Raw genomic sequence first — 26,696 nt, forward strand, 5'->3', positions numbered from 1 at the left:
TGCTGCTTTTGTTATCAAGTATCATCACACAGAAGTTTTGATTTACTCGAAACCAGTGTCTCTGCCAGTTCCTGCAACAGGCTTTTTTTCACAGCCATCCCATTCAGTATGTCTCTGTAATTTAAATAAGTAATTTAGCTCCTTAAAAAAAGCATATGATTACCTGGAATACTTTCCTGCATTTTTAATTTGCTTTTACTCATGTCAGACTACTGATGACATTGCAAAATGAAATGAATATTTGATTGCAGAGTTTATAGCAAATGCAGGTCTAATTGCTTAAGCCAGTCATGTTTGTATATCTGATGCCATCAAATTTCTTTTGGAAAAATACAGCAAGACCCCAGTCTAGCAAGGACCCTTAACCACACCCTTAATTTTCATCCACACTAGTTTTATGGAGGCTGCTTGGGCTTCTTTAGTTATTTGAAGCTGAGAAGGGGGCTGGCTTGTTTTCCCTGTGCAGGAGCAATGCTGAAGTTTACACCCTGTATTAGGAATAGTGTGGCAGCATGGGCTGGTGGGTCCTGGTACCTCAGAGCATATATAGAGTTAAGCTCATACTTAAACTGGTGCAGCTGATTGTTTGCTTGGTAAAATGCACCCATCAGCTGAATGAGCAGTGCTGCTGGAAGCATCCATCTTGTCTGAGATTCAAGGAGAGGCCAGGTTTTGCTGTTTGGTCAGGTGTGGCGAATGCAAGTGGCAGCTTGGCAGCAGTAGGACTCTTCTGTCACGGATATTTAAGCAAGTTATTAAAAAACTTACTCTTGTCCTTTCTGTGAAAAATTGTGGTGAGTAGTTGAGAGATGATTTGTTTATGCTGGCTAACTGCAAACAAAACTTTATCGTTTGCCTATTAAAAAAACAATGAGGATGGAACCAAGCAATGAAATTTAGAAAGTAAAAAAAAAAAAAAAAAAAGCTGTTGAAAAGCAGTGAACTTCTCAAACATACAGAGAAAACCTGTGTTAGTGAGAGCTGGTTCTGTGCTACCTCTGGAAAACTAACAACAAAACCTTCATTAAGGTTGTTGCAGGGTGATGCAGGAGGATAGCTCGTGAGGATTGTTATGGGATTGCAGGTATGTGGCAGATACTGTTAGAGGCACACCATTAAAGGTATGAGCCACAAAAGTTTCCTGTGCACCTAGAGCAGCTCTTATTCCCCTTTGCCTTGGGATGTATCTGACACTCGATCCTGGAGCTGCCAGGAGCCAGGGTTCATCTGCTTGGAATCTGTTCCACTTTCTGGTGCAAAGAAGAAAATACTTCTAATGTGAAATCCATTTTAAAGCACACATTAAAAAAAAAAAAAAAAAAAAAAAAGCCCCTACAGCTGTTTGAAAGCTGTTCGGAAGTATGGCATATTAGAAATAGTCCCAGCTGAAATGGATTAGCAGGCAGAGTTCAAGTGAGGAGGTCAGATTTGTAAACTGAATGCAGTTTATCTTGTGGCACTGCAGTTTATCACATGGTTGATGGAATAAAGAAATGCCACACACATGCACATATTCACACCTCATAATTTATGAAAACTGGAAAAGGTCTTAAAAGACATTAAAAGGCTTCTGATGACATCATGCTATCTGAGGTAATAAAACAAAGATGGTTTAAGTCAATTCCAAAGCAACTGTAGCCAGAGATGTCTTTATATGCCAGTTTTTATGTATCTTTCATGTCTCAGGCAAAAGGAGATTGAATCCTAATATTGCATAATAACTGTGTGAGGAGACACTGGTTAAGATTTTTCCTCTCACGGATTTCTTCATTCTACATTTCATTTATTTATTTTACATTTACAGAAGTTCTTTAATGTTCAGATAAACTGCATTTGCAGGTCTTTAAAACTTGTGGGATGGTCTGCCCTGTAGAAAATCAAAACAAGACTTTTTCAGGGTGTGGCTGTGTAGTTTCCTTGGAGCCCCTCTTTTTGGGAAAATTTTATTTTCTGCTTTAGAGGGAGGAGAAGCCTTTCTTTCCTTCCTTTTAAAAATCTTCATCATGAGCTGAAAGGTTTCTCATTGAGTTTGTGTAGCAGATTTTTGGATAGTTGATTTCAAGAGGGTGTCTGCATAGGGACCCTGTGATTTTCTGGTGGCTTCAGATCCTGGTGGTGCAGAATTTCCAAGACCCATGCTTTGCCAACCCTGCAAAGTTTGTGATCTTCACTGTTTTGTTCACATGTGATATTTTCCCTGACAGGATGCACACCTCATAGAATGAGCTTGTAGAAGTTGCTCTTGAAAATCTGGTCATCTTGGGACTTTAGTTTGGTCTGTGTTGTCTTGAGATGATAATAATAATAATGATAATAATAATAGTAATAATAATAATAATAATAATGATGATGATAGTCTTTATTCTTGGTTATGAGTATCATCTAAGCTTGTGCCTATGTGTTCATTGTGCTCTGATGTGGGAAGCTATTTTTCTGTCCTTCAGAAGAGGTTCAGTGATGTCATCAAAACAGAAAAGGTGATGGGCTTCCTTTTGGAGGAGGACTGTGACTGCTAAGCCACTTGGAATTAAAAAAGGTCAGGATAATTCTGCATTTTAGTCACATTTGGTGCTAAATTTAACGATAAGGACATTTTTTCAAAGGCACTTTAGGTGGTGTAAGCTCCAGGGAAAGATGTTAGTGTCACATTAATAATAATTATTTAGAAGTGTGACAAACTCATCTTGAGCAGCCTCTATTAGACACAATTTCGGAATGAAATTCAAAGTAGAAGGTAATTTCTAGATGCAATTAAAAACTTGTCAGAGTGGAGAAGCAGCCACTTTCTGTCTCATTTTGATGGTAAGCACTGTAATGAAGTGGCAACCTGGCATTTTCCTGCCTGCAGCTTGATCATGGACAATCTTAGTGCAGTATCTGATGCAGCTGCATTTCTAATGCACTAAACTCTAAATGTTCTCAGAGGCAAAATACCCCAGACTTGTTTTCTATGATAATTTTCTTTTAAGGCCCTTTTTTAAGCAAGTCCCTGAAGCATCAGTACCCCTTATTCCAATTACAATCATTTCAAGATGTGATCCCTGAGGAATACTGTGGAATTGGTATGTTTGCAGCTTTTCCTTATCCTCACATGCCAGGTGCTAGAGGGATAGTAACTGGGGCATGCAGCCCTCCTTCCAGTATGCCTTTCCAGGCTGCTTATTTCTGAACTCCTCTTTTGCTTTTGCCTGCTTATCTTTTATATTATTAAGGAATTTGATGTGTGTAGAAAAGCTTCAACCATAGCCTTGGGGCTTCTTTGGTTTTAGACCAAACCCATCATGTTTTGCTGTTTATGCATCCCCATTCAGCAACCTCCTTCTACCCCAGATAATCCCTGTAATCCAGCCGTGGATGGACTTTTTAATTTTTATCATCTAGCCCTGAGGGTGAATTTCCTTGTTCCCCAGTCCAGTTTTGCCACCTGCATATCTTAGAGCCTCATTTCAAGTTAACTAACTTTGGTGAGTGGCATTAATGGAAGACAATGATGGGCTTAAAATACCCATTGTATACTAGTGTCCATGTTTTTATCTTGACATGTCTCACAAGCAAGACATTTAATAGCCAATCTATGAGTGTTTTGTCTTGATTTCTCACCAGGCTGGCTTTTTCAAAGGAGCTGGTGGACTATGCAGAGAGAGGTCATTTTAAATTGGAATTATTGGACTTGGTGTCTCTCAAACCCTCAGCACCACTGACCATGCTGGGATCATGTCTTAGTTCACATATAGTGTGTGATCTGCAGTGAGATCCCTATAGGACCATCCCTTTCTGGTGCATTTCCATGGTCTAGGATGCCCTTGGGCTGCAAATTGTGGCAGACCTTCATGAGTGCCTTCCCAGTGTCAGCTGGGGCTGACAGCAATGCAGAAGTCAATTTAGCATGGAAAAAAAGGAAACCAATATGTCCTAAGTTTGGATGCTGGTGTCTGCTGAGATTTTTGATGTGTGTGTGTTGTTTTGGTAGATTGGAAGAGTTCTGAGTTTGTGCAGAGCTAGGCAGTTTATGGCATATTTAAATGTCTATAACATAATTCGCTTTACCATCAGAAGACATAAATGTCAGCCTATTGACACATTATAAAGACACAAATGGAATGTAGCCTGGCAGACTGGTGCTGGTTTTGAGGTTTAATAGTACATCTGTATCATTTATCCCAGCGGGAAATAACACAGGATGTTGCCTTGTAATTTTTTACTACTGTATAATAAAATGTAACCACAATAAATGGTGTCTAAGCAAGTAATGCAGCAGATTCTGGATTTTGTCCAGTGTGCCTTTACCACTTAGGTTAGTTTTGCCCCCTTACAAGTTTAGGCAAGATGAGATTTTGACTGGATACAAACGGAATGTGGATGTCTTTAATGTGTTACATACGTATCTGTAGAGACCTTTCTATGCATTCCAGCTCTTAATTGGCCAGTGTTAACAGTGTATTCCTCTTTAAATCACTCCCATCCTAAGCTGAACTGTCCTTGAAAGGGTCTGCTCTGCATTTCTGCACTTTAAGAATGTCTTTGCAGGTTGATTGCTTTCCCAATGTCCTCTCTGTTGATATGGTGTTATGTGCAAGTAGGCTTTTGATAAAAACTCGAGTGGTGATGTTTCATGGAAGTGTTATTTGGCTCATGCAAATGGAGAGCAGGGATTCTGTGTGTTTGTATTGGTTGAATTTACCTTGTGGTACATTCCTGCTCAGTGCTAATGGGGCATCTTGCACATCTTTCAGCATCCTGGAAGGTGCTGTGTCCTGCCTGGTGCCAGTCCTTTCCTACCTTCAGTGCCTGGGCTGCTGCTCTGCTGCAGGCTGGGATTTTCTTGTATTTTAATTAAAGCCATGAGAAGACTGAGAAAGAAGTCAGCACCCAGCTAGGCACTTCTGCAGGGGCCTGATAATGCAGAAGGGCTCTCTGGTTGCTTTGTAACATCTGTCCTGTAATGTTCCAAGTGAAGAAAAATATGAAAACATTATTCTGTGCATATGAGAGCGCTGCACATTTGTAAAAAGACAATTAACATAGAAATGAGGGAAGCTTTTGATTCATCAAGTAGATTCAACAGACTGTGTCATTTCCTTGATTTTCATTTTAATTAGGATTAATCAGTTTTATCTCCTAAGGTCTTTGTAGAGAATTTACACGAAACAGAAGATTTTGGTCAGCAGTGTGCCAGTGTAATAGCCCCTACTTGAAGAAATCCAGCTGTGGCACGTATAACCAGGATTAGATTTGGCAGGTCTCCAAGCTCCCCTCTCCTCTCTCATTAAATGCCTTGCTGTTGTAGGGAGCTCTCTGGATCTTCCAATAGCAGATCCTGAGTTTCACATAGCTGCCTGGTTGCTTGCTTCAAAAACCACTTGGAACCAATATATTGCTTGGAAAAAAATATCTCTGGTATGCCAGCTTGAAATAATGGCTGCTTGCTGCTTCAAAGACAGGCTCAAAAAGTCTCTCTTAGCCCCAGCACCCATCGGTCCTGAGAGCTGGGAGCTAGAGCCAGCTGAGACAAAATGAAGCTGACCTTTTTCACCTCAAGCTCAATATATTTAACAGAAGCATTTGGGTTTGGATGGAGCTTCAGATAGGTTAGAAGTGGAGAGTGAGGGAAAGGGGCCAGGTAGTTCTATAGGAAGGAGAGCAGCAAGTCAGTGGCCTCGTAGGGGAAGCAGCAAGGTTTGAGTGTGTGTTCTGCATCCTGCACAGAAGCAGCATGACTCCAACATGCCCTGGGTGAGTGTTGCTGTCTTGGTGTTGGGCTATGTTGTCCTTCTTCTCTCGTAGATTTTTCATATTTTTAAAAGTCTCTTATCCCACCAAGGAAAAAAAAAAAAGGATCTTTGAAAATTGATTGCAAAACCAAAAGAAATATTCTTGGTTTAGTTATTAGACGTATTTCTGAGTGGATAAATTTTAGCATGGAAATTAGAATAATTTGCCAACACGAGGAGCATTTTATTATGGTTGTTTTTCAGTACTTGAAATAGATGTCTTGCTACGAAAACTTCCATATTATGTGCAAGTGAAAATTTAGCTTCCAGTTTATTTCTTGAGTGGAGAAGATATAGTTGTTCCAAAATACATGAAATGTAAATGTTTTCCTATTAATTGTAGGAGAACAATTCATCCATTTGGGTCCTTCAACAGTAAATATCGAGTGTAGGCTTTAAGCATCTTGTACACAGAACAGATTTGAAAGCCATAAAGTATATGAACAAGAAGAAAACGGAGACAGGAGGCAAGAAACGCTGAAGGGAAAATCCTACTGAAAGCTCACAAAGCATTTCCAAGCTTACAGAAATGACCTGCTCCATTCCTGTTACACAGAAGTGTTAAAATGAGAGCAGGCGACCCCTTTCCCCCAAATCATTCATCTGTTATGTCTGCGATGTATTTAGACTGAATCCTTTCCCAGATGCTGTGGATCTGTCGGTTCCAGGGGAAATTAATGGGGTTTTACCATTTGCTTTGAGGAAAAGAGGACTGGACTTTCTCCTGCTGTCTTTGGCAGGAAGGAGCAAGGAGCTTTCCTGTCTGCTCTCTTTAAATATTGCGTCTTTTTAAGCTTTTTTTTTTTGCCAGATAGCCTAATTTGTGTTACTGCAATATACCATGTTGGAAAATTACAGAGGTTAATGTACAGCACTATGATACACAACCATAATGGTAGACTCTAATGTTTTTTAAATGGTAAACCAAAGGCATTTGTAATACGAGTTGTAGTGAATTGCCTGCACTTCTTGCCAGAGATTAGTTTAGCATTGCTTTTAATATTTTATGCACTGAAGTAAGTTGTTTGCAAAGACTAAAAGCTTCACTCACTTTGCACACTTGTGCTTTGTTCTGTCCCTGTACAAAGCACAACAGAACCAATCTCTTGCTGATGAATTTTATGTCAAGAAGCTCTGTCAAATGACAGTTATACTGCATTGGAAAGATTTTTCTAGTAATCAGTGAAGGCTACATCAGATTTATGGTGTCATAACTGAGCCAGGTAGTTAGAAATCTAACCTTTTCTAATATCACAGGTTACATATTAATGTTTTAAATATCTAAACCACACATGAATGACGTAGGACATTTTTATTTTAAATGTTACTGGAGAGATTTGACGGTACATAATCCCATTAAAGCAGAAGAGTGCAAGATGAAACGATCCATTTGCAATTATAATTATGCATATTGAGATTGACCATTCTTTAAAAAATTGGAAGTGCAAGGTTGAGAAGGGTGCTTGAGCAATCACTCTTTGTTGAGAGCATTGATGGAAGAATAAAAAATTTGAGGGGGATTGATTTGTCAGTAATCTGCATGAAAAAGTATGGGAAGCATTTCTTTGAAACGTGTAGGGGAGGTAACCCTTTCACTGTCATGGTTAGCTTTGCTTGGAGAGCCATCACAAAAAGACATGATCAAAACCAGAACAGCAAGTAACACTGAACTACTTTACCTGCTCTTGACACGTGATAAATTAAGAATTTTAGTTGATCAGCTTAGTATTGGAGAGTCAGCATGTCCTCATGAGTACTCCAGGGGAGGTGGGTTTTGTTCTCGCTCTGTCAGGGGCCTGCTTTTTGACCTTGAGCAAAAAATTTTTGTCTCCTTGCCTTTCTTTCTGCTATTCCTTGATTGCCTTGTCTTTGTGGAGGATGAGCTCTTCAGGAGAGAGATTTCTTTGCATTGTGCTCTGTGAACAATGAAGTCTGAGCCTCGCAGAAGCCTCTAGGGGCATCTCTAAAAGAAATTATAATTGTTAGCTTTAATCACTTTCATCAAAAGAGCTTGGTAATGGAGGGTGTCAGTGTGGAGGATTTGGAGAAATCTGTAGGGTGCCTGTTAATTAAGTCACCGTGGGTGAAAGTTGCTGATTGGATTTCCTTGGGCTGATGCAAAGACGCTGATGCCCTGGAGCAAGGCAGTGCTGCTCCATATGGGTTTTCATCCCCAAAAACACGTCTCTGATGCTGGGTGCTCACTCCTCTGCTTCTGCAGAGCCAGAAGCAAGGTGCTTGGTGCTTTTCAGCAGACAAGGCTTTTTCAGAAGCCTCCTACTGGTTGCCTAAAACTTCGTGTGCTTTTTTGTGGGTCCCTCTGTTGTGAGCATTTGCAGCAGAAATTGGGCTGCTTGGCTTTTTGCAGTGAAGACAGATCCTTAAGAGTGAGCCATCCCGTCTTGATGGATTCTCCTCTAGTCTTTGCTGTTGCCTGATAAAGTGTTTATTGTTGCTCTCCTTATTAGCAGCTTCTGGTTTGTGATGGAGGTGTATGCAAGATTAATTTCCCTTCTTGTGGCATTTTGTGATGCAGAGCAATTTTCCCTTGTCCTCTTTGGGTGGATGCATTACTCACCATAGCAGAAGATTTAGAAATATTCAGCCACATGAGCACCAGCAGCCATATTAGTGAAAGTGGGCTATATTGAAGTATCTCCATTATTCGTGTAGCAGTAAACTTGGCAGGGAGAGCTCCAGGGTAAATGAAGCAAGTCCCTCTCCTTAGCATCCTGAGTGAGACCACTTTCCAAATTGTCCAGGCAGAGTGTGACCAGAGGAGAACTGGGGAAAAAGCAGCAAAAGCTTTCTGAGGAGCACTGTAGGTTTGAGGGCAAGCAGGTTAGTCAGGTGATGTGGAGAGCAACAAAAGAGGATCAAAACAAGGTTCCCTTGCTCAAAGGGCAGGAGCTCTACTGCTCTCTGAGTATTAGTAGGAGTCAGAGATAAAGCAATGTCTCTTTCTTTAGTGTGTTTATTGCTGTTTTAGGGCAAATGCCAAATCCCTGTAGTTCCTGCAGCACACCACTGCCAGTTAGCGTCAACTCTCTAACAAGTATTTTGTAAGATCTTTGCTCTTGCAGGAATCCCTGAATGGTTCCCTTCCTATTTTAATAAGAACAAGAATTCCCCAATCTGCATTTGAAATCTGCATAGAAATAGCATATGGCAGAGGCCAACTCAAGGTTACACATTTGGCATTTGGGAAGGGAAGGCAAGAAAAATTTACCAGTCAGTACACTCACATTATGATAAAATAAAGGTGAGCTGGGAGAAGAGCATGTGCTGAATCCTAAAATGACACAGAAGAGCCATAAACCACAGTATGTTGTGCAATCTCTAGCCTTTTATGCTTCAATCAGAAGTAAAATGTGCGGTATCATAAATGCAACAAAGATCTTGTTTTAATTTTATTTTAAAAGCCATTTCAAGGCAATGGGGTAACAAACATTAACTTCTTCAAACCAGGCACACTACAATTTCATTGCTCTGTACTTCTCCCATCAAATGAGAATTATTCTTCAAAAGCTTCTTGGAACCAGGTAAAGGTTTTGCTATAAAGCACAAGTAGAGTAGTCTAAACAAATGGCATTTTTCCTAGAATTAAAGTATATGGATGCCCTTATGAGGTGTTGCCTGGTCTGCTCTACACTTGTAAAAGTGTTTTTTCCTACTGAAACCGTATATATTTGGTCAAAATCCAAGGCTGAAAATGGGTATAGTCTGTACATCTAGGGACTTTTTCATTTGTACAGTGAGGAATAATAACTGGCCTTATCCTGACTTTGCCTGTAAATTTCTTAGATGATCCAAAGCCTGTTTATTGCTTACAGAGGCAATTTTGCTGACACGCAAGCTGGAATAGGTCTCTTTTTCTTCCAGAGCATCCATACTTGCCTATTACAGAGAAATCACTCAAAAAGCAGCATGCATGCTGGACTTTCAAGCCTTGTTTTAAGTTTTAATTTACTTGTCTGACTTCCAAGGTTACTGAATGCAAGCAATTGCTTCTTCAGTACATAAAGAAGATGAATTATGCGTTAGGGACCAACGCCTCGGCCTCGTTCTTCTCATCCTCAGGGGAGGATCTGCTGAGGAGTGCTTAGAGCTGGGGTGCAGCTTTCTTTTTTTTGCCATTGAAAATTAAAGGAAGACTGTTCTGGGTTAGCTCAGATGTGAAACCAGAGTCCCAGGACCATTTTTTTTGTCTGAAATTTTCGAAGGTGTCGGGTGGTTCAGGGTATGGAACCATGGCAGCAGAGTGAAAGCTGTGCTACAGCCCTGGTTGGGAAAGGCTTGGGGATTCACTGCTGTAACTGGAACAATTGGCCCCAGTTTAACACTGGATCCTTTTTTAATCAGCCTTTTAAAGTTTTTTCATTTCAATGCACTTATTTCAAACAACAAGACCTGTGTTCTCCCCTACAGGTTGCAGAAAATGAGCTGGGTTTTTAGTTGATGTTGGAAGGAAAATTCAGGCAGGAGGACTCATTGCTGTTTCCCTTGCGTGGGTTTTTAATTATATTTTCTAATTGTTTCACTGGGATGGGATGAGGTCCTGGGGTCGTGTGCCATCCAGCTTGACTCTGACAAGACTGATTCTCACTGAAGTTTCATCTGTAGCAATCCCAACTGTGAGGAGCAATTTTTCATGTGTAATTAATCCTGATAAAACCAACAGTTCCAGGAGGCTGACCTGGATCCATCCATTTCATTGTTTTGTCAATTAATGTTATATTTAGCATCTAACACTGTAATTAGAAGAAAATACTGAAGATGTAAAGGGACAGAGAAGTTTTAAGTTGTAGCTGCCGAGGAAAAGGAATTACTGTCCTTGCAATCATAATTTATTTTGACTTCTTTTCAAACTAGATGTTTTTTATTCTGGTGCAGTGACCTCTAAAAACCTCTGATAAATTGACTGGTCTGACAATAGTTTCTCCAGATTACACTGGATCCTGTTGTGGGAAGAGATACTCATGTACCTGCTTGTGTGTTCAATATCTACTTGAATCTCTAAGGTTTTTTTAATTATTACAGTGGTATTGTCCACTTACATTTCCTCTGACCATTGTTTTGTATGTGCTACTACTGTCTTCCCATGCAGAGGTCTACCTCATAGACACTAAAAATTCTTACTTTTCAAAAATCAGTTCTGTTGACCAAAATCAGTTGTTCATTGCTCTGGTAAATGCATAGCAGAAAGTTCATGAGTGCCTGATAAGTCCTCAGAGGCAGATGTAAATGTTTTTTAATTGTTTTCTTTTTCTCTTTGTTTCCAGAAATGTTGAATACAGTACTCTGCAAAAAATAGCGTGTGGATTTCTTGCACCTGAAGAACAAGAAAAGGTAATTACTGGACCATACAGTTGAGCCTCATTTGTTTGCTGTGCTAAAATATTTAGAGCTGATCACCTTGCATGAGCCTCCAGCACTGTGTCTGCATATGGGTTTTGTGTATTTTCAGTTATGCAGGTGCAGTTGTTTCTTGAGAATATTCCTTTATGTGAAGGGAACAGGGGAACAAAAGCAGCAGAGCATGAAAATGCTGAAGCAAATGGTAGGGAAGAGCCTACCGTGAATATTTTCAGTACATGCAGAAATGAAAAGGTAAAAGAGGGTAAAAAAAAAAATCTTATATGGCTTATTATTGGCTTATATGTGCCAATGGGAAGAGGGCTGCAGACTTGGCTGTGTTTGCAAGACTGCCTGGTGGAGCCTGGCAGCCTGCTGGGCAAGTGATCATCAGCCTTACAGCAGCCTCCTCATGTTTCAGTGACCCAGCAGCTCGTGGGGCTGTGCACCCTGCTCCAGAGGTTGTGAGCTCCTCTGCTGCCTGCAATCCTGCCTCTTGCAGTCGAGTTTCTTGATCCTCCTGGGTCGTGACATTTTGTTGGTGCAACGCAGCTCGGCAGGGCTGTGGCTCAGTTGCTGGTGTTAAACAAAATGCTGTTCATCAAACTTTCATGAGACACTTTGCCAGGGGCTGCATCTTGAAAGAGTAGGCTCCAAAAAGCAGTGAGCAGAGCTGTGCTGCTCCGTACTGCTGCCATCTCCTGTATTTTCTTCTACCTTCTTTACGAGGCTGAGAGGTGAGCACACCTACAGGGTCTTGAGTGGTTTTGCACTCCTTCCTTTGTGGAGGAGAAATTGGACAAGGCATGGCCACGTTGAAGAGTGGTGGTTCTGCTTCAGCTGGTACATCCCTTCACCTATATGGTAATCCAGAGGAGGGACTAGGAGCTCACCTCTGTCTTTAAGTCTGTATCGGGCATGATTATTACTGGGGTTAAGCTGAGCAACCTAGATGAGCTGAGCCTTTCAGTAAGTTTTTTGTAGTAGTTAATGTAAGGACTTTAAAATCAGAAAATGTGTCAGTAAATACCAGTATGAAGAACAAAATATATAATGTGAAGGTCTGTAAATCATAGTATAGCAAACTAAACCTAGTGAGATTTAAAAATATGGATATGAAGAGAGAGACACAGCAGATGTTGCTGGGGTCAGGAAACTTTCTGTATGAACACGTGACACGTTTTTACGAGACACTTCCTTTCATTGCTTGGCTTTGAAAAATGCATGTGAGTGACATCTTGTGTTCACTACATCTGCAGTGCCATACTGCTGATCATTAGCATGTGCATTTTAGAGGCAGTATGAGGCCAAGATGACAAACACAGACAAATCACAGGGTGGAACAATTCTGCTTTCTCCATGTATCAGCATTATCATTTTCTGAAAGTCCATCTTTCCACCCTACATGATGCCTGGTACAGAGGCTAGACAGAGTTAAAGGAATAAAGTAGGTATTTATTAAAAGGCTTCAAAGGATACACCTTGGGCAGTACAAGAGCCTGGCCATGGCTCTACCCAAGATGGACAACTGGTCACGAGTTTTCACACTTTTGTAAGTTTTGGTCCATTTACATATTAGTATTAATTGTCCAATTACAGCTTCAGATTATGAAGTCTCATCATCCCAGATTGTTTCACCGTTGTTTACACTTCTGGGCCCAAAGCTGCAATGATGTCCTTGGTTCTCAGGCTGAAAAAGGATTGTTTTGCCTAATTAAACTGTGAAGAGAACTTGCTAACACTTTATATGAAGTTCAGAGTTACATACTAAGGCAGTACAGAATCTGAAATATATGAAAGCTAAACTTAAGGCATCATACAAATGGAAGTGCCATCTCAAGAAGCATGTTGACAAACACTCCAAGGGCCTACAATTGCAACTTGTGTGGAACCTTGTGTATTTCTCTTGTGGTGGTCTCTGCATGCATCAGTTTAGTGCAAAATTATGAAAGCAGAGGAAAAAGAGCAGATAGAAGAGGAAACTCTTGAAACAAATAAATACTTGGTCAAAGTTCATTAAACTTTTGGAGAACCACATTGTCCTGTATTTGGGGTCAAATTGTTTTGAACTACCTTCCACATGGTAACAAATGGGATTCATTTTGTTAAATACTTCCCTTTGGATTTATGGTGTCATTTAAAACTCTGTATTGCTTTCTGTCACCATCACCAGCTCATTTCTCTGCTGTGGGACTGACTTGTTTTAGGCACTTGATGTGTATGGGAGATATAGGATAACTTTACTCGGATTCAGACAGTTTAATGCTCTGTTTATCTATGTCAAAAAGAAAGGTTGAAAAATGGTATTTCTTTAAAATAATGAGTTTTCCAAGGGGAATAATGGTGCAGATTACAGTATGCCAAGATGTGTTGCTGTTAAGTTTCACTGATATTTTGCTGTTTTTTTATAAGAAGGTGAAATATAAGTCTAAGTTATCCATGCAATTTAAAATCATCTCTACAAGTTCAGTTTTTGTTTATTTATGCTTTTGTAAAGAGATTTTTGGAAAAAACAGCATTTCTTTCTGTAAGTAAGGGATTAAAACCATGCCCACATTCATCATGGCTATGTGTGTTCTGAGGCCTTGAAACATCTACCTGCACTACTGCAATATGGCTCAAACATGGAAATTATTCCCACTGGGTTTCTTGAAAGCTATAGGTGTTGTTTTAAAGTTTCACATAAGCAATATTGTAAGTAGGTGAGGCTATATATGCAGCAAAAATGTGGCCACTCAGGTTGTTATATTTGATCTCCTCTTCTGTGAGGTCAGGTAGTCACACACAATTTTTTTCATCCCGTGAATGGGATCCCATGGAGTCATTTAGCTCTGTCAGCTGAGTGAGCAGAACAACCACGAGCTCTTTTATTCCTCCAGACTGCAGCAGTGTCTTTTCATTTGGTGCTGCATGGCACTTGGTTGCAATGGCTGGGCTAGGGACCTAGCAGATGTATTTGATTGCAGAAGATGCAGTAGCTGCTCTGCACATGACACAGTCCCTAGAAGAGGGCTGCCCCATCTTACAGAGGCAGTGACCTTGATGGGGATGCTCACCCCTGTGCAATGGGGGCTTTTTGCAGATGGAGTGGATTTCATGCTGTGCTGCTGTTAGCAGCAGTGAGCAGGCTCCAAAGCTGCAGGAATTGAGACTGTGCTTTTACTTCCTGCGTGGCCAGACTGAAGGAAGAAATCCCAAGGCTCAAGGGCATGAGAAGCGGTCTCTTCTTTTGTTCTTGGTGTCTTCTTTTTTTTTTTTTTTTTAACTGGCTGGCCATGACATTAAGATTTCTAATTAATTTAGAAACCACAGGCAGTTGAAGAGAGTGAGCAATGTAATAACTGGGCCATGGGGCAGAGTAAAAGCACATCAATTATTCAGGCAGTCGCTGCTGCTTATTCCCTTCCCAAAGCTGGGCTGGCTGTCAGCGTGTGTCAGTGATGCTGCTAATGCCCTTCAGAATTTACATGCATAAATAGTGGCCTTTTAAAATCTGTGTGAAGATAACTTTAGTATTTTCAACAATAGCTTCCAGCAGCATGCTCTGTCTAGCAGGCACCAGGGGCTCCAGTCACTGTTTTGGGTGCCTTGTTCAAAACTGGGATTTTGACAGGTGCATCCCCCAAAAGCCTCTGCTGTGGAGAAGTTGCTCCTCAAAGAGGTTGAGGGGCAGCCCAAGCTATGCAAACAAAGAGACAGTCCTGCTTTAAAATGCAGGTGGTGTCTGAGAGTGTTCTCTCTGGGCGAGCGAGTCCAGCATCTCTTACAGTGCATCATCCTCTGCTCCTATTACTGAGATGTCTCCAAAACACACTCTGTGAAGATGCCTTGGATGCCACTGGGGCTGGACCCAGTGCAGTTCCTCTGCAGGTGGAGGAGCAGGAAGCATTCTTCTCATCACTGCTTTGGCTATTGCAGGTCCTGCACTGTAACTGGGCAGTTGGAAAGTTCGAAGTAGAGGAAGCTTCTCTCACTGCCAAGAACATCATTCACATGACTGGCCATGATTCTCTTAAATGGGTGCATCTCACAGTCTCATGTTCACAATGCCATAGGCAGCAACTCTGATTCCTGCATTGAGCCAGTAAGGAGAGTGAAAATTGGGGGACTTGTTGGATTTTTCTGCCATGGACTGCAAATGGATGACAAAGCTTTATTTTTCTCTCTCGTTGCCATGGTTGTCCCTGCTGCTGGAGGCAGCCACCTTGATTTTAAAAACTCAACTAATTTGTGAAGGCAACAAAATAAAATGAGACTTGCTAATTACGTGTTGTGCTGGCAAAATGACCAGCTTGGGTTTGGAGAATGCTGGCTGTAATTAATGGTGAAAGGCTTTTTCTCTCATCTGTGTAGCCATTATGAATCACTTCTCCCCATGGAAACTTTTAAATCTGTCTCACTGGGGAGCCTGAGGAGGAGCAGGTAAAATGGATTTGGCTTAATAGCTGCAGTTGTAACTTAAACACTTGAAATGATATTAAGCATCTCTCTCCATTAGCATTTCATGTTGATCTTGATGATATACCAGCCGAGGCTAAGACAGGATCAACGTTCATTAGATGGAAGAAACTAAACTCTGTAGACAAATGCTTTGGCTAAATGGGGCCTTCATTGCACTGAGAACAAGAATGCAATTAGCTGAAATGTTTGTTTACAAAATCTAATTCCTGGGGAGTATCTTCTCAGATTGCTGCTTACATCTCTTGGGCTGGTTTTGTTGCCAAGGCTTGCAGGTTGACGGATTTTGCAAGGCTCGGTTGTAGTATGCGTATAACAGATGTTTCAAACTTTGCATGGTAAAGCTGAACCCAGGTGAAGAGCAGGGACTAAGCTGCAGGTGTGCCAGAGCTCGTTTGTGCATTCCTTGCATTTATTTTACAGTTTGCAGTTAAGTGCAATTAATAATAATTATTAGATGTTCCAGATATTAAACAGTGTAGGCTGAAGAGAGGCTGGAAATTGTGCGGTGCTGAGTGCTTTTATTGCTGTCCTCCTGTCCCCCTCCTGGAGCCTAGCCCAGGGGAATCACCAATGGGTTCCAGCTGGGTGAGGATGCATCTCTGCCAGGATAACTGCATGAAGAGCCTTGTCCTAGCTGGTTGACAAGCATGAAGACCCTCAGAAGGTGATTTTGCCCATCTGCAATGCAAATCGTGCTCTGGAAATGCTGCTTCTGTTTGGGTTACAGAAATGGCCAATGGGAAACATAACTGCTGCCATCCAGATATTAGAGCAGATTTTGTCTCTGTGTAGGTTTTTTGGGGTGGGAAGGATCAGGCATTTTGAGCCTGTGCTGATACCAACAAAACAGATTCATACCAACAAAACAGATTCATACTTAGTTGTAAGTGTGCCATAGAACATTGCACTATATGTTTGGATATGTTGTGGCAGTATTTGTTAGGTTGTTTTTTGGTTTTTTTTTGGGTTTTTTTTTTTTTTTTTTTTTAGTCCATGTGGTGGCTTTGCTTTCCTTGCAGTTTTTTTCTGGTGGCTGAAGAATGTCTGTACTTACCCATGGGTGTTACTGGGCAAGTAATTTCCATCCTGTGTCTGGTGGCAAACATGAAACAGTTACCAGAATAATACCTTTTCTTCCCCATTTGCTAAATAGAGGATATTAATAAAATAGTCAGTGTAATCTGTTTGGTGATGGCTTATATAGTGATGTTAAATGATGGGGAACAGACTAATGAAGGCCATCCTGTTGATGGATAAGGGCTACAATTTACCAAGCCTGCAGTAACTGAAGTAAAACAAAGTTGTTTTTGCCTAATGTGCAGAGTGCTAGGTGATGCACAGGTATGTGTGTGTATGTTGTACTGAGCACAGCAGCAGAGCAAGGAGGTGAGCTCTGGACATCTGTGGGAGTTCAGGATGGGTGGGACTGCTGCAGAGGCTCCTTTCGTGGTTGCAAGAGGTAAAGTCCCAGAGTCTTTCAGATGTCTTAGCTGTGACTTGTGAACCAGCTCATTGCAGTGTTGTGGGTCTTGCTGCCTCCTCCCATGCTAAGGATGCTCTCTGGCAGCTCTTCTCCTTTGGGCAGTGAAAAGGGAATTGCAGGAGTCAATGCTGGGGTTTGCTCCTTGAAAGGCACTGCTCAGGAGATCCCTTGGGAGTCTGTGCTAATACAGCATTTTAAACACTGCTTTTTCAGTGTCAGCACTGGAAATGACAAATGCTTCCCTTAATTTGAGAGAAGTGTGCCTGATATTACATGCTTATATATGCCTGAAAGTCTATTCTCATGACAGTACATGGGCCTATCTCCTATGAAAGCTAATTGCACTATTAGGAGAAGATATCCTGCTAACTTAATAAGATACATTTATTTGTGTCTTAGTGAATTTTTTTTCTGAGGTGGAAGAAATCCTGAATGGTGCCAAATTTTATTTGAAGCATATTGTTCTTCGCTGTCCCTTCCTCTCTCCCCATGTCAAAACTGTTCTGGAAATTGAAAATATTTTGTAAGTTCAAGGCACACCAATGTAATTGAAGGCAGGCAGCACTTATGAGAGCTGAAGGGGAATTCATCATGCAGATGACTTGAGGCTGATTTTTTTTTTTTTGTGGAAGGAGAAAGGTTGGTAGAAAGCAGCATTGCTGACAGGGCTGTATACATTAAAGGTATAGAAAACTCAGGTGAACAGAAAGAACTGTGCCCCTGCTCTGGTGTGACTTTAACTTTCCCACAGATGCTGTCAGGAATCTGGGGCAGATGGAGAGTTTTATTGCCTGGGCCTGCTTTGGGATGGGGGACAGGACCTGGAGCCTGGCTGACTGCATCCACCCCCTCCCCAAAAACCCCTCTTCTTGGCATCCCACAATGCAGATCATCTTTGTCTTCTCTGCATTCCACAGGCAGTTAAAGCATTAGGAGCTGGGCATTGAGATTTTGTACCAGCGTGATTTGAACTTAAGTCTAATTTCAACAAAAGTTTAAAGAGCTCTCTCCCCTCCCTCTCACTCAAAGCACACTGGAGTGTCTAAATGCACTGTATTTGGCTTGGAGACATTTCCCTGTGGTTTATTGCTTTGCTTTTATTGATGGGCTGTTTGCTTTCACACAAACTGATTCATTTGGACACAATGATTTGTTTCGCAGAAGTTGTTTGCTTAGGGATGGAGGCTGAATTAAGGGAGTTTTATGGGGTAGAAACTTTTTATTTCCACAAACTTCTTCAGATCTCAGTTCCACTCCCTGCAAAGCTTGTACAGACTGAGATAAAGTGGCCCTTGGCCAGCCTGGGAAGATGCAATGTGCCAAGCTGTAGGGAGAGCAGAAGGATATGTTAAATTACAGAGAGCTTTTGAAAATTTTAGAATGTCCTGCAGGAGAAAAACGATGGACCTTGTGAAAAAATGTCAGGTGATCTGATTCTGCTTTTTAATTTCCAGAAATAAGAACAAAATTGGAACAATCAGTCCAATTTTATTAAAATATGAAGATATGCTAAGTACAGCATTAGATATGTATTTTTTCATGATAAATACACCCCCAAGGAATCATTCTATTTTTAAGATGAACTTGGTATTATGATAATGTAAAAGAAGTCTATAATTTATAATTCCAGTTGGAGGTGAAGAAATTTAACATGTCAGTTTCTCTGTTCATTACTCCAGCAGTCAAGACCAACAGGCTGTTCCTTCACCTTTGCTGTCAATCAGTTAGATAGAACAATTATGGATTTGTTTAAAATATATTTATATCAAAAGAGAAAATGCAGCAGAAAAAGGTCCAACATTTTAATTAAAAAAAAACAACGAAAAAGCCCTTATTGGTAAGAGTACCTTTAGTCCTACATTGTATGATCTTCGTGGTCGAAATTCCTCAACTATTACTCTGGTCTTTCTGAAGGTGCCATATGGACTAAGTTGAGAAATGGCTCTTCAGCCTCTTTGTGTTGGATAAAAGTTGGTGACAGCTGACAGTCACTTTCTGTACTCACTGCCTGACAATTGTTTGGAAAAAAAGAAAAAAAAAAAGAGGGGGTGAAGATAAAGTCCTGTATTGGTATTTGGGTCTTCACTGTTCGGAGCCACTCGTATATGCTGCAAAAAAAAGTGTATTCTGGCTGGCTTAAGAGCTTTATTAATTTTAAGCATTAGTTTTGGAGTTTTGAGCCTTAAGGTCTCCAGTGCAGTGCTTCTTTAGCACTCAATTTAGAGGGGACATAATTGCATTGACCTCTGTTCTGCCAGTACTAAATATTCAACATGCTCCAAAATAATTCCACAGACCTGAAACTGGAAAATCAAATTCCTTTTTGAGATGCATAAATAGAGTTGCAAGTCTTCTAATCTTGTATTAAAGCAGCAGCATTTCTTTGGGGTAAGTTTATTATTACAAAATATACATGGCCAAAGTTAAATACAGTTAAACTAATATGATCAGACTGATTTGGAGCAGAGGTAGGTCAAGACTAAGTACTTTTGAAAATCTCATCCCAGCTCTCTAGAGATTAGGGCTATGAGTGCAGAGCCTCAGCCTAAGTCATGCTGAAGAGGCAGAAGGAATGTTTCTCAATGAAGAGAGGCTTCATTTGGACAGCAGAAGCATGAAGCAGACTCGGGTAAGAAAGATCTGCAACCAGATGGAATAATATCCAGCTTTGCCCAAGGCACAAGGCTTGGAAGTTAACCCATGTGGCTGCATCTGTGAGTCTCTGCTGCTGGCAAAGTGTGTATATGGGCAGCCTCTCTGTTTTTGGGTGGGTAGGGGCATCCTCTCCTCTCTTGTTTTGATCAGTACTGCTGTACCAAGGGAGTACAGATGAAAAACTTGAGGCTGCTGGCTCCAGTATTCTCTTTGGTTTTACCCTTTTCTTAAAAAAAACCACCCTAAATTCTCACAAAGGTAGTGTCCTTGGGATTTGTAGCACTCACTGCAATCTCACAGCATGGAAGCTTGTTTTTGGTGTAATATTTTAGTTTAAATACCTAAAAGTTAAGTGCTGTTTTAGGCATCTGAGTGAGCAGGGTCTCGCTGTTGCATGTGGGAAGAAGGTTGAGGGCTCTCCCCTTGTATCTCTGTGACTGATTCAGTGAACAAGTCAAAAATATAAGGTGTACTGAGGCCTTGAAAGGAGTATGTACACCCCTTGTGTGCATGATTTCCCACTGAAATAAGTGGAGTTGTGTTTTTTGAAGTTAGCCTGAGTTTGGCCCTAGATCATGTGGGTGTGATGAGAGGTTTGACCAGATCCAAGTCACGCAGTATCGGTCCCCTTGTGATGGATGGGATGACTCACTCTGGTACCTCATCCTCAGATATTACTCACTGCTGCTGCTTCATTCTGCACATGTCCAGCTGATGCAGGTGCTTGCACCATCAGCTGTGCTGTCCTGACATCAGATGAGTGCAGTCTGCAGGTGCCTCCTCTCCTCTGTTTCTCTTTTTTCTTGGACCACATATCTACGATTTTAAAAGCAATTTCTGCTATTAAAAAAAAATAATGACACAGTATAAACAGTAAGTTTAGCCTTTGAACTGCAGCAACACAATGCCTTTTGTAAGAGCATGCAGCTGCTTTATGTATAACATGTGCATTGACTTAAACCTCAAGGGTTGCTTTCCATGATCAACCATTTTATACAGGAACACACTGAGTAAGTGGGTCTAACCCTTGGAGAATGACTTTTGCATGTCCTTATTACATGGAGCCTGCAAAACTCTGGAAAGACCCTTTGTCAGTGTCAGTGTATCCCTGGGCTAGGCCTGACACCAAATAAAAGGAAGAAAAAGCTGCAAATGCTCAAGGCAGAGGATAGGAAAGAAGCAGCAGGTTGAGTAAACAGATGGTGTGGGCCAACATTAAAAGCAGGATGGTTATGGTAAGTGTAATGTGCAGAAGTCACAGTACATCAGCTGGCTAATCAGTGCTGAATGATTTGTAGGCATCTCAGCAGAGGTGAGTTTTAAGGAGGTTTGAAGGAGAACAGTGTCGTGGCTCTGCAGATTTGTACTCTTCTGCAGAAAGAGGGACTGTGAAAGGCATGAAGGTTATTACTTCAGTGCTGCTTTTCTGCATATATTATTTTTCTACATTCTTTTTCTTTTCTTTTTTTCAATTCTTTTTTTTTTCCTCCACATTTGCTACAGAGTCTCTCTAATGAGCCAGGGTGGTTGTTGGCCCAGATGCTGCTCTGCAAATGCTGTTTTTTTAAGCCAGCTGAGAATCTGGCCTGATATTTAGCAGTCACTTAGTACTTTCATCTTCAAAGTACTGTGCAAACATTAATTCTGCTGGGGAGCATACAAGAAGGTGCTGCTGGAATAGTTATGCTAACTGCAGAGCCACAAGAGATGGCAAGGACAGTGTTGCTGGGCTTGGGAGGTCTATGCTTACATACATAATTCAGCAGAGCACAGCACAACAGGTGCTTTCATGGTGGAAAAATCGCTTTTAGGTACCTGTTTTTTCCTCTGAGTGGGTGCTTGGTGTTTTCAGTGGAAGAATGTTGCTGCTGCCCTGCTTGGGTAGATGGGCAGCCTGGGATTTCTGTTTGCACATCTACCCCTGCAGATGGGTTCAAGCTGGCAGAGACAGTAACTGAGCAGCCAGGCAGATGCTCTGTGGATGCTCAGTGTAAGGCATGGAGGCTGTGCAGGAATCAGGGCTGCAGTTGCACACTTTTCACTTGGAAAATTAATAAACCACTTGCAGCACATGCAGGTTTGGACGTGCACAATGCTTTGCTTTACACTGGTGGCTTTTTGCATGTGGAAAACCATTTTGCCCATGCAGATGTTGTCTTGTCAGGAATGAAGAAGCTCAGCAGAGCTGCAGAAATGACTGTGGGAAAACCTCCCTTCTTCTCTTAAGGGCAGCATCAGCAACCTTTGGCATGGGCTGCAGTAACCTGCCCTGGAGAGGATGAGGAGTGCTCACCCATCCCCTGCCACTGGCTCTGCACAGGCAGGGCAGCAGCTACAGAGCAGCAGCAGCATTTAAAGCTGGCACGATCACCAGCATCTCCCAGCTGCACACCTAACATGCTCTGGCACGAGGCAACCAGCACTGCCTGTGCCTTGAGACTTGCCTGGAGCACCTCTTGTGAGTGAAAACACAACTCCAGACACTGAATTCGCTCAACCAGGCATTATATTAAAGGAGCTTTTAAAAGATTGTGCCTACTGATGCCGAATTAATATTAAGCAGAGAACCGCATGAGCCTTATATGACTTGATTCATGCTGGATTGAATCCAACAGGCATCTAGGTGTGAGAAGATGTGTAATCTTTTGGTGTGATGGGGGTAAGTCAGAGTGGGAAAACTGATGGAACAGAAAGAGAAGGCAGAGAGATGCTTGATGCCAAAAAATAACATGGCTGGAAAGAGATTTTGCTTGTTGGATGTCTGTCAGGGATTGGATGCGAATCTGGGCTTTGGTCAGAAAGCTGAAGGCTAGAGTATCTTCATACTGAGTGCAAACAGGTCTTTGAGCAGAAGACAGATTCAGGTTGATAGGTGAGGAGCTGGGTTTTGGTTTGGCTTTGCTGACCTTGCTCAGATGAGCAGGGGATGGTGAAGCTTTAAACCTCTTGCACGACCCATTTAATAGCGCTTACCGCCATGGTGATTTTTGGAAGCTGTGAAAATATATTTAGGAAAAGAGTATTTCTTTCAGCCTTGCCAAAATAAAACATTTCTTGATGGCAGGTTTGCATTCTCTGAGATGCTACTGAGAGTTTTCTGAATTTATTGTTCATGTTGGTGAGTTAAGGAGCCAAGGAAAGAGAGATCACCATGGCTGATACAGTTGCTTTTCCAGTGTGCACGGTCTATGCATTTAAGATAGTAAAATTATATCTAGAACTGTGCAGTTTTAATTTCCCGCTCTTCCTAAGATTTCAATAGATTAGCATGCTTAGAAATATTTTTTTTAATCTCAAGATATTACCATGCCTAGGTTTGCATGAAAGGCAAGGCTGAATATCTTGAGGCTTGAAAGCTATAATCAAAGATGTTTATATGGAATTTTAGTGTTCCATCATATCTTACCGTCTTGGGAGTGAAAAAATAAACTTAATGAACCTAGATCAGACAGATTTGTGATGAAGTCCCAAAGAAGAGAGAGGGCTTGCAAGTAGCTGTGATTTTGCTGTGTGATTTTAATTTTATGGGCCCCTGTTGTTCAACGTTTTCTTCAGAGTAACTAAGAGTTGCATTAAATATTAAACAAACGGTGTGATGATTCATAAAGAGGGTCATGAGCTCCATATGTGAGTTAGAAATTTAATCTCCAGCTGGTTTCACTATAATCCATGTCATATGTCCAGGATCAGAGAACTCCAGTGTCTTCAAATAATTAGTTAGCGATCAAAACAGAAAAAAAAAAATCCATTGAAACAATTTTCTCTTAGAAAAAGCTGTTTCTTCAAAACAAAATTGCTTGTTAAAGCTCGTTAATTTTAATGGGGTTTTCTTTTGAGCAGAAGTAAGACAAAAATAATTTGGAAGATGTCAGAATGTCTTCTTGATAGTTGCTGAATTGATAATAGTTTTTTGTGTTCAATGTCTTGCATTCAGAGTTGCAACTCTTACTTTGTTTTAATAGGAAAAGAGGAGAGTTAGACTTTTTATTTTCATAAAATGAAACTTATTTTAATTAATCTACAATAACTTTCTGTCTAGAATGCTATTTCACCAGAAAGGAATACTTGATTAGCTTTTTTTCTGATATGTGTATATAATTTTAATACTAGTTCAGGTGTGGAACAAAGAATTAAAATCTCCAAGTCTTTTATTTGGATTAGGAAATTAATTTTTTTCCCTGCTTCCCCCTGGAGCCCTGGAAAAATACCTGTCAGCCTTTCATTGCAGAGACAAATATGCTGAGGTTTTCCCCAGGCCTTGCTGAGGTTGCATCCTCCTTTGCATGACAATTACGAAGGGATGCTGGGGAATACCAAATGAGTGAGGATACCAGACTTGCTTATCCATAGGAGCCATGTGCACACACAGACACACAAGACCAGTGCTCATCCACAGTTTCCCCAGAGGTTTTTTCCGCGCTCCCAGTTTCAGCCCGCACACGGAGTTCACGCGTTGCCTCAGTTGCATCTTCCCTTTGAGCTGCAAAGGGTGTTTTTGGGGGGCATTTGGAGGGGATGATATTGAATCTAGTCTCCAGGAATACCGTGGAGCAGTGGAAGTGCAGTCCTGTTCCGTGGGGTGGGTTCCTTCACCCACGGCACTGCAGCTTGGCTCTGAGGAGCGTTGCTGTTGTGTTTGGCTGCTCAGCTCATGAAGTCAGTCATGGCACATGCTTGAATGTAAAAGCAGGCATATGGATGCACACAGAATTCAAGTTTTAATGCCTGTAGTGTCTGCAGAGCTCTGAAGGCACCACTAGGCTTGGTCTCCTAGGGAGCAGGGCTGTGTTTCTTGGTGTGTGGCTTGGGTCTGCCCTCTTTGTTCAGAAAGAAGTGAGGTGTGCTGTTTCCTTCCCTGTGTCAGGAGGGCAGCATCTGGAAATGATAGAAGAGCTTATGGGATGGGATCTGTGGAGTTACTGGTCCAGTCTCCCATTCAGGGCAGGACAATTGTCTGCACAAGACTAGCTTGATGGTGTCTTTGTACAGCTGTTATCTTAAAAACCTCCAAGGCTGGAGGTAGTGCTGTATCTCTTATAACCTGCCCATACCCAAGGCATTGAATGCTTATTTTTAAACCCTCTCCTCTTTTACTGGGAGAAATGTGTAGACAAGAACAAATTTAAGGTAAGAAAAAATTAAGCTAGATTCAAAAAATAGAAATATGACATGTACTTAACTGTGTTTAAAAACATGTAATGGGGAAGCATGCAAATGATTACGCAAGCAGGAGTTTGGTATCTAATTGTAAATTAGATAGACAGCTGCAGGGTATCAATAGACATATGGCAGGAATGTAAATAGTTTGCTCGCACTTTAGTGACATCCTGGAAAGCTGTGTGTAAACTTTCTGAAGTGAGGAGAGAAAATACGATTTCCTGGAAAAGAGGGTTTTCGAGAGAAATAATTGCTAATAAATAATCTGTGTCCCTCTGGAAGGCGAAAGTTTTATTTTGGCACTTGCTGAAAAAGCAGCCTCTAATCAGACTGCATTTTCCCGTTTGGCTGATGAGCACCAAGCAAGCTGAGGAGGGTGCCAGTTCCATTGTGTGGTTGGAGCCATCATAGATCAGAGCAGCTCCTCCATGGTACCTGCCTGCTGATTTCAGCATGACCTCCTGCCAGATGCTTTGGGTCTGTCAGGATCTAGGGAAGATGACAAAGAGGAGGGTAAACAGTTGAGTGATTTGAGAGAGGGTGTCAGATTCCAGAATGTAAATCTGTATGTCAGTGGCCAGCACCCCTGTGTCTTCCACCAAACAGAATACAAGACTTGCTCACGTCCCAGCTGTAGGAGTTTCTGCTGCTTATAGCCACCTTTAAAATAATATCCTCCTGGAGTGGAATGCTGTGAGGCATTTTTGGCTTATTTTACAAGCCAGCAAAACCAATGTTTAACCCTCTTTTGTTAATAGCTGGCCATCACATGTTTTGCTTTATATTAGGTAATACTGTTGAGGCCAGAAAAATTCCCAATGTAATGATAGCTAAGGTTGGTTCTCATATTGTCTAAAAGATATAGCAAAAATAAACCTTGAATAGCTTGCTTGATTTCTGGATGGGTGTCTAGTGACTTCTTAAATAATTCTTGTAAAGTTTGCAGTGGGCCAAACTCTGGTGCTTTTGAGGTCAACAGTAGCTATTCCAGTTTACTTTGTTGAGTTCGTGCATCTGCCTTGGGGACGGATTTCAGTCCCATAGCTTGTTAATTGTAATTTTAGTCAAAGGGCCAGTCTTATTTAGAAACTTAATTTAATTTTTTTTTTTAATAAGACAGTTTCTGAAGGATGCAAAGAAGCTTCTATGGAGCGGAAGCAGTGAAAGGAGAGCGAGGAAAATCAAAGGAGTATGGACATCAGTAATGTTTCAAAAGTGCATTTCACAAGGGAGACTTCCTTAACTATCCATCAAAGATGACATGACAGAAAATTTGGTTATTAATCAATGCTGCTATATCTCTGTTGAGTTCAAGAACGCTTTTCAGAAATGAAGATTAACATCTGGTTTAGTCTACGAAGAATTTTTAAAATTGTAAAACTTTAAGTAACCATAAATGACTTAAAGTGCGCAGAGGATTAATATGGGGAAGAAAATAAACCACTTCCAAGCATTGTTCTTTAAGAGGTGAGCTTAGCCTGTGTAGTCATAAGAGTTATGTCATTGGTATATCCTTACCAAATAATTGCAAACATATAGCACAAATCAGTCCCTGGAATCAGTGGACACACAAATACACTATAGGGAGTTTTATTACAGCAGAGCTTTAGAATTGCAAAACCAATTTCCCACAGAAAAATTGCTTTCATATGATCTGAGTGCCATGATTTGGTTTATTTGAAACATTGGAAGTCAAGCTGTTTGCTGGTGTTCCTAGCAGGCCTCTGTAATTCTACATTTTTTTACAAAGGTCTAATTTAGAATAGAAATTGTTCCCACTGTTTGTAAATAAGAAACTGGAATATTCCTTATGT

The 26,696-nt window shown here is 41.1% G+C and overlaps 1 protein-coding gene across 7 annotated transcripts in view; it reads left to right on the forward strand.

Annotated features, from left to right (window-relative positions):
* The window catches only part of ADGRL3 (adhesion G protein-coupled receptor L3), a 480,889-nt gene that overhangs the window by 76,747 nt on the left and 377,446 nt on the right, over window positions 1-26,696 (forward strand). For all 7 annotated transcript variants that reach the window (XM_056489462.1, XM_056489463.1, XM_056489464.1 and 4 more), the window contains exon 2: window positions 11,054-11,120. The gene's annotated coding sequence lies outside the window, so the exon portion shown is untranslated. The remainder of the gene's footprint in view (window positions 1-11,053; window positions 11,121-26,696) is intronic.

Source organism: Oenanthe melanoleuca, chromosome 4, assembly GCF_029582105.1.
Source record: "Oenanthe melanoleuca isolate GR-GAL-2019-014 chromosome 4, OMel1.0, whole genome shotgun sequence".
NCBI classification, from domain to species: domain Eukaryota; kingdom Metazoa; phylum Chordata; class Aves; order Passeriformes; family Muscicapidae; genus Oenanthe; species Oenanthe melanoleuca.